Here is a 7,860-nt window from a genome sequence, read left to right as displayed (position 1 = left end):
GCATAAGCTTTCGTGAGCTACAGCTCACTTCATTGGATGCATGCCTTTCTGTACGAGTTTTTTCATGAAGTTGATAGATTTCCATTCCATACGGCTTGTCATAAATAGAAAGGGAAGGGTAAACCCCTTTAAAATCCCTCCTGGCGAGAGGAAATCTCCTCTCACCTGTAAAGGGTTAAGAAGCTAAAGGTAACCTCGCTGGCACCTGACCAAAATGACCAATGAGGAGACAAGATACTTTCAAAAGCTGGTAGGAGGGAGAGAAACAAAGGGTTTGTGTCTCTGTCTACATTTTGTCTTTGCCGGGGATAGACCAGGAATGAAGCCTTAGAACTTTTAGTAAGTAATCTAGCTAGGTATGTGGTAGATTATGATTTCTTTAAATGGCTGAGAAAAGAATTGTGCTGAATAGAATAACTATTTCTGTCTGTGTATCTTTTTTGTAACTTAAGGTTTTTGCCTAGAGGGGTTCTCTATGTTTTGAATCTAATTACCCTGTAAGGTATTTACCATCCTGATTTTACAGGGGGGATTTCTTATTTCTAATTCTATTTTTATTAAAAGTCTTCTTGTAAGAAAACTGAATGCTTTTTCATTGTTCTCAGATCCAGGGGTTTGGGTCTGTGGTCACCTATGCAAATTGGTGAGGCTTTTTATCCAACATTTCCCAGGAAAGGGAGGGTGCAAGTGTTGGGAGGATTGTTCATTGTTTTTAAGATCCAAGGGTCTGGGTCTGTAGTCACCTAGGCAAATTGGTGAGGCTTTTTACCAAACCTTGTCCAGGAAGTAGGGTGCAAGGTTTTTGGGAAGTATTTTGGGGGGAAAGACGTGTCCAAACAGCTCTTCCCCAGTAACCAGTATTTGTTTGGTGGTGGTAGCGGCCAATCCAAGGACAAAAGGGTGGAATATTTTGTACCTTGGGGAAGTTTTGACCTAAGCTGGTAAAGATAAGCTTAGGAGGTTTTTCATGCAGGTCCCCACATCTGTACCCTAGAGTTCAGAGTGGGGGAGGAACCTTGAAACGGCTAAATTCAGTGCCTTCCATAATGACAGGTTTCAGAGTAGCAGCTGTGTTAGTCTGTATCCGCAAAAAGAAAAGGAGGACTTGTGGCACCATAGAGACTAACAAATTTATCTGAGCTTAGGCTTTCGTGAGCTACAGCTCACTTCATCGGAGGCATGCCTCTGATGAAGTGAGCTGTAGCTCACGAAAGCTTATACTCAAATAAATTTGTTAGTCTCTAAGGTGCCACAAGTACTCCTGTTCTTTTTAACTAAGTTTATGTGAACCAACATGGCGGTTGCATCATACTTTCTATTTAAGCAAGAGATACCACAAGCTCCAAACTGGAGGCCAATGTTAAGTGCATTATCACTTGTTAATCCTGAGGTTGGACACTGGTTTCGAACAAGACTGGCAAATACTCGCTATCTTTCTGAAAAAATTCAGCTGATACTCTCGAAGCATGCAGTGCAACAGTGAAAGACTCAGCAGTTGAAAAAGTGAGGAAATCTCTCACCATATTCAAAATATGTGCATACATGGCTGATGAATGTACCAGTGCAAATAGGCATCAAGTCATTGAGTATGTTATCTTGATGTCCGTGGGCCATCAAGTAAATGCGGGTAGGCCAGTAAATACATTCTAGATGTTCATTCTATGGGAATCTCTTGTTTACCGCCATCAACCCAATGATCAGACCCTTGATGCCTAGAACATTCCCTGACATGTTGTAATTGATTGGATCTGGATTTTAAAACGGTTACCACATTTACAGATGGAGAAATATCAGCGAGTTGAGTGGAAGGCCATTGCAAGCTCAGCTAATTATGCAATGTGGCTTATGCCCCATCTAACAAGCTCCTTAAACAGTAGCTCGCAATTTTCATTCACATTGTTCTGTTTAGTGTTTTTCTCCAAAACACTTCCACTAATCATTTTGGTCAGCTTTGGAAAGTTAGCCCTTTCAGTGCACCAAATATAAATATTGCTCGTTGGGACTACCCTCTGCTGGTCATAAGAACAGCCATACCGGATCAGACCAATGGTCCATCCAGCCCAGAATCCTATCCTCCCACAGTGGTCAATGCCGGGTGCCCCAGAGGGAATCAACAGAACAGGTAATCATCAAGTGATCCATCCCGTCGCCCATTCCCAGTTTCCGGCAAAGAGAGGCTAGGGACACTTCAAGAGCATAGTTTTGTATCCCTGCCCATCCTGGCTAATAGCCAATGATGGACCTATGCTCCATTAACTTATTTAGTTGTTTGTTGAACCCTGTTATAGTCTTGGCCTTCACAACATCCTCCGGCAAAGATTGAGGTTGATTGTATGTTGTGTGAAGAAATACTTCGTTTTGTTTGTTTTAAACCTGCTGCCTATTCATTTAATTTGGTGACCCCCATTTCTTGTGTTATGAGAAGGAGTAAATAACACTTCCTTATTTACTTTCTCCATACCTGTCATAATTTTATAGACCTCTATCACATCCCCCTTAGTCATCTCTTTTCCAAGCTGAAAACTCCCCCTCGTCTTATTAATCTCACCTCATACGGAAGCTGTTTCATACCCCTAATCATTTTGGTTGCCCTTTTCCTTACCTTTTCCAATGCCAATATATCTTTTTGAGATGGGGAGACCAGCTCCAGTATTCAAGATGTGGGCATGCCATGCATTTATAGAGAGGTAATATTACATTTCTGCCTTATTATCTATCCCTTTCCTAATGATTTCCCAACATTTTGTTCGCTTTTTGACTGCCGATGCACATTGAGTGGATGTTTTCAGAGAACTATCCACAATGACTCCAAGATCTCTTTCTTACATTGTAAGAGCTAATTTAGACCCCCATCATTTTAGATGTAGAGTTGGGATCATGTTTTTCAATGTGCATTACTTTGCATTTATCAACATTGAATTTCATCTGCCATTTTGTTGCCCAGTCATCCAGTTTGGTGAGATCCCTTTGTCACATTTTGCAGTCTCTTTTTGACTTAACTAACTTGAGTTGGTTTGTATCATTGGCAAATGTTGCCACCTCACTGTTAACCTCTTTTTCCAGATCACTTAGGGGTATGTTGAACAGTACCGGTCCCAGTACAGACCCCTGGGGGACACCACTATTTACCTCTCTCCATTCTAAAACTGACCATTTAGTCAGACCCTTTCTTTCTTGCCTTTTAACCAGTTACCCTATCCCAGAGAGAACCTTCCATCTTATCCCATTTTGCTTCACAGCCTTTGGTGAGGGACCTTGTCAAAGGCTTTATGAAAATCTAAGTATACTATATCCACTGGATCACCTTTATCCATGTGCTTGTTGACTCCCTCAAAGAATTCTAGGAGATTCGTGAGGCATGATTTCCCTTTACAAAAACCATGTTCACTCTTCCTCAACAAATGGTGTTTATCTATGTGTCTAATAATTCTGCTCTTTACTATAATTTCACCCAATTTGCCTAGTACTGAAGTTAGCCTTAGTGGCCTGTAATTGCTGGGAGCATCTCTGGAGCTTTTTTTAAACATTGGTGTCATATTAGCTATCCTCCCACCATCTGGTACGGAAGCTGATTTAAAGGATAGGTTACATACCACAGTTAGTTAACAGTACTCCAGTTTCACTTTTGAGTTGCTTCAGAACTCTTGGGTGAATACTGTCTGGTTCTGGTGACGTATTGCTGTTTAATTTACCAATTTGTTCCAAAACGTCCTTACTGGTCCTTACTGAATACAGTCAAGTCATGATCAATGGCCCCAGAGCAACCACGAACATCCAGTCTAGTGATCAGTTCATCATTATCCACCACAAGGAGGCCCACAATAGAGAGTCACCCCTTGTTGGGTACAAAACTTTGTATTAGAAAAGTATCTATAATTTTTCAAAATCTCCAAGGATGATTTACTTCTGGCTACGTGAGACCTCCACTGTCTATCTCCCAATAGGAAGTCCCCCATGCTAACCTAATTTCTTCCCACAAGTCACAGAAGGTGCAAAAGGAGAAACATTTCCTGCTTTCTGGTTTGTATTCAGTGAACTGTTCCAGCCCCCCACCAGTTCATCTGCTGGGCTGTGTTAGGTAGCAGATTGATCCCTATCCATTCTAGGTCCTGGGGTTCTCAATAACCAAGAATGTAAAGCAGGTAATAATGTGTCTAATGCAGGGGTTCTCAAACTTCATTGCACTCTGACTCCCTTCTGACAACAAAAATTACTACAGGACCCCAGGATGGGGGACCAAAGCCTGAGCCCTCCCGAGCCCCACCGCTCCAGGTATATGTGGGGGAAGCCAAAGCCCGAGCCCCACCACCCTGTGTGGGGAGGCCAAAATCAAAGCCCAAGGGCGTCAGCCCCAGGCAGGGGGCCTGCAACCTGAGCCTGGCTGCCCAGGGCTGAAGCCCTCAGGCTTTGGCTTTGGCCTCAGGCATTGGGGCTCAGGCTTCAACTTTGACCCAGCCACAGCAAGTGTAAGCCAGCCCTGGTGACTCCATTAAAATGGGATTGAAACCCACTTTGGGGTCCTGACCCACAGTTTGAGAACCGCTGATCTAATGTAAAGTGCCACCCTGCCCTCCACTTTTACCCTCTCTCCCCTACCTCAATGGGTTGTAACCAGCGACACTAACATTCCAGTCATACACATCGTCCCACTGCGTTTCCGCGTTTCCCCATTTCCCCTCCCCAGGGAGAATTTCCAACTCCTCTTCCCAGTTACCCAGATTCCACTACCAAGAGTAGTGTTGCTTCCCTTCATGAGTGATATCTTGCAGGGCACACACACACCAGCACAGCATTCCCCTGAGTCCACACTTGTGTTACTGCAGGATGGGAGACTCCATTTCACGTGACCCTTTCTTCCCTCCATTGGAAGGTGCCGGGGGAGAGAGAACGTGTCCCCAGGGCTGAGGCAGCACGGGATTGCTGGCATTGCAGCATGCTCTCCAGGAATCCTCAAGCCTTCCCTTTCAGCTCTGCAGCATCAGAACAGCAGAGCCTGGATTGGAGCAAGGGAAAGGTCTGTTTTCCACAGAATCCTTCCCTCAGACCCGAAGCATTTAGAACAGAAATCCCTATGGGAGTTAATGTTGCTCTAAAAAGAGCTGCCAAGGGGTGTACAGCTTCTTGACAACACCACACAAAGTGATCTGTTTGTTATTGTCATATATTAACAGGCAACACTGCAAGTGACCCCCATGCCTCTCTATTTCCTTGGCCACATGTATCGTGTCCTTTTTCTGGTGGCTAGTCCAGAAAAAGAGGACAAGAGCTCACTACCGCTACCACCTCAGGGATTTGTTGGGTTGAGATCAGCTGGTAGAAGCATGCAATAGTGACAGAATCAGGGACTTCAAGCTTCTAGAGTGACCTCTTACCTTTATAGACCTGCCCTTTCATCATACACAGCTATTTTAAAGTTTAGTGTGATCGTAAACAGACCCATTTTCAACCCTTCACGACACAAGACAAAGCCCGCAGTATTCATCATTAACTATTTATTTCTACTCTCCTGGCTCCCAAACTGCTTTTCCTCCCTACGGCCGCCAGTCACCTTCGAGTTCTCCATCTTCTCTCCCCAGCTCTGCTCACTTGATTGCAGCAACTCAGCAGATGCTCCAGCTTTGCTCTTTCACTTCCATTCTTCTTCAGTTCTTTGGATGGCTGCATTTGCCATTCAGCAGCCTGATGTAAATACCTGAGTCTTCCGTCTAGGCATGCAGGCCCAGCAGCTAAAGCCAAAGCCCCACTGAGAGCAATGAGAGATTAGCCTGGAGTGTCAGGAGTGGAGGCTTGGCCCATGGGGACCCTAGGCACTGCAGCTGCTGCCACCTACATGGTGAATCCTCCAACCCATTGCCAAACGGCTCTTCCACATTCTGCAAAATGGCCTCACTGGCTTACTATCTAGGAGAACAGAAAACCTTTGTTAGAGCAGGAGAGTCGCTTCAGTGCAACACTCTTTCCACAGCTTCCAGAGGGTCACAATGAAACACCTGCGAGTCTCTAGGAGTCTTCCCTGCTCGGTCACTTGGCACCCACTACCATTGGTCTCTGACAGTGGCATTGCAAAGGGTAGCTCAGCAGATGGTCCCTTCTATGGCTTCCTGAGTGGGAGGGAGGTTGGTCTTGTCATTTAAGGCCTAGCTTTCAGAATCAGAGCTCCTGGGTTCTCTGGCTTTGGAAGTGGGTGGAGTCTAGTGGGTGGAGCTCGACTGGCATCAATACCATGCTTCCTTCCGGCCTCTGGCAGTGACGTTGTGGGTGACCTTGAAGCCAGTTGTTTTCCATCCCTGTGTGCCAGCTAACAGAGATAATACTGACCCCCCCCCTCAGAGGGGCTGGCAGGGGTCACTACCGTAATGACTCAAGTTGGAGTGAGTTGTGCTCCTGGCAGCGAAGGGCCCAGATTCAGCCCCCATGGATGCCCAAGGTGTCTATATGTGGCCATGGTTTGACTCACCTAGCATTACAGGCTGTTTAGCCCGGTCCCAGCCATGTGTGGTGCACCTGCTCCTGGCCCTCTCTGGCACACAGCTCCATCACACACAAGAACATGGCCCACCAAGGACAATCTATCAGCTCCCATCTGGTGTTCATCTCCAAGATGGCTGGTGAACCCTAGTCAGACCATAGAAAGACAGGGTGGTGTTCTTTGGTGGAAACTGCTGGAGCTTCAGCCTCTGCTCCCATCTCCATCCACATGCTAAGGGCTTCAAATGTGGTCCCTAATCCCAGGTAAACAAAGTAGCTGAGCTGAGGCCAGGTGGGTGGAATTACTGCTGGGATTGATCCTAAGAGAAGAGCAGATTTCTCCCCTGCTCTAGGGAGATCCCCATAGGAAAAGCAGCTGGGGTGGCGGTGGGGGCAATACAAGCACTACCCCACAGCCCTTGAATAGCAGGCAACTAGGACTTTGGGAGCCAAGGTACTGGTGTATCTTGCTGGAGAGCAGAAAAGGGCATTGGAGAAATTGTAGAAAAGTCAATGTGACGGCTGGGTCAAGGGCAGCCAGACCTACTGGTCAGAGCCAGAGTCCAAACTCACATGACAGGAGTCGAGAGGCAGCTGGGTCAGGATACTGGCAGATCAGAAGCAAAAGACAAACTTGCGATCACAACCACAAATCAGATGCCAGGAAATCAAGCCAGGGGAGCGGCAGCAGAAACAGGCAGCACACGGTCCAGAACAGGGAGCAGCCCTGGTGTTCAGTCAGCTTCCTGTTCCTGCTGCTGCCTTACGCAGGGCCAGAGGGCCAATTAGCTTCTCTGGGACTCCTCCAATAGGACCTCAGGAGTGGAGCCTCAAACTGCAGCTGAACTTCATGGGTCCTAGGTAAGCAATTTTCAGCAGGCTTCTAGGTGAAGGGTTGGAGCGTGGCTGCTCCCATGAATCCTGCAGACCCTGGTTGAAGACCCCTGGGTCCTGACAATGAGTGATCTCTCCCCGCTCAAACCTCCTGAAGAAAACATTATCCAGGATCCTGGACACAATAAGATGTGCTGAAGTCTGTCTGTGCTGAGGATTGCTGTCAGCAGGCTCTTCAGCATGGCATCCACGTCTCTGGGCAGGCCTTCTTCGGAGCCTGTCAGAAGAGGGAGACCATGGGTCAGGGTTATGGAACCTGGGGCCTATGGAACCTAAAATATTTTGAGGGGTCAGACTTGATAAACCAGTTTGGCTTAGAGATGGAGAAGAAGTTTCTGCTTGTTTTGCAGTCATAGAGCCATAGCTAAATAGCCAAGGGGGAAGGGGAGAAGAGAGTGTACCAGGGCAAGTGCTGGGGTAGGACCCAGTCAAGTTCCTAGCTCTCTCCCAGGTTTGTGCGTGAGACCTAGGACAGGTCTCTGTTGGACAAAGGACAAC

General features: G+C 46.6%; 1 long non-coding RNA gene across 1 annotated transcript in view; it reads right to left on the bottom strand.

The window, feature by feature from the left end:
* Window positions 1-5,390: 5,390 nt before the first annotated feature.
* LOC141985372 (uncharacterized) overlaps window positions 5,391-7,860 on the bottom strand; it is an 85,978-nt gene continuing 83,508 nt past the window's right edge. Inside the window, exon 25 of the long non-coding RNA XR_012638920.1 lies at window positions 5,391-7,579. This is a non-coding gene — a long non-coding RNA (uncharacterized LOC141985372). The remainder of the gene's footprint in view (window positions 7,580-7,860) is intronic.

The sequence above is a fragment of the Natator depressus genome, chromosome 3 (genome assembly GCF_965152275.1).
Source record: "Natator depressus isolate rNatDep1 chromosome 3, rNatDep2.hap1, whole genome shotgun sequence".
Lineage (NCBI taxonomy): Eukaryota > Metazoa > Chordata > Testudines > Cheloniidae > Natator > Natator depressus.
Note: the sequence above shows the minus strand (reverse complement) of the source record. Positions and strands in the feature narration are given on the sequence as shown.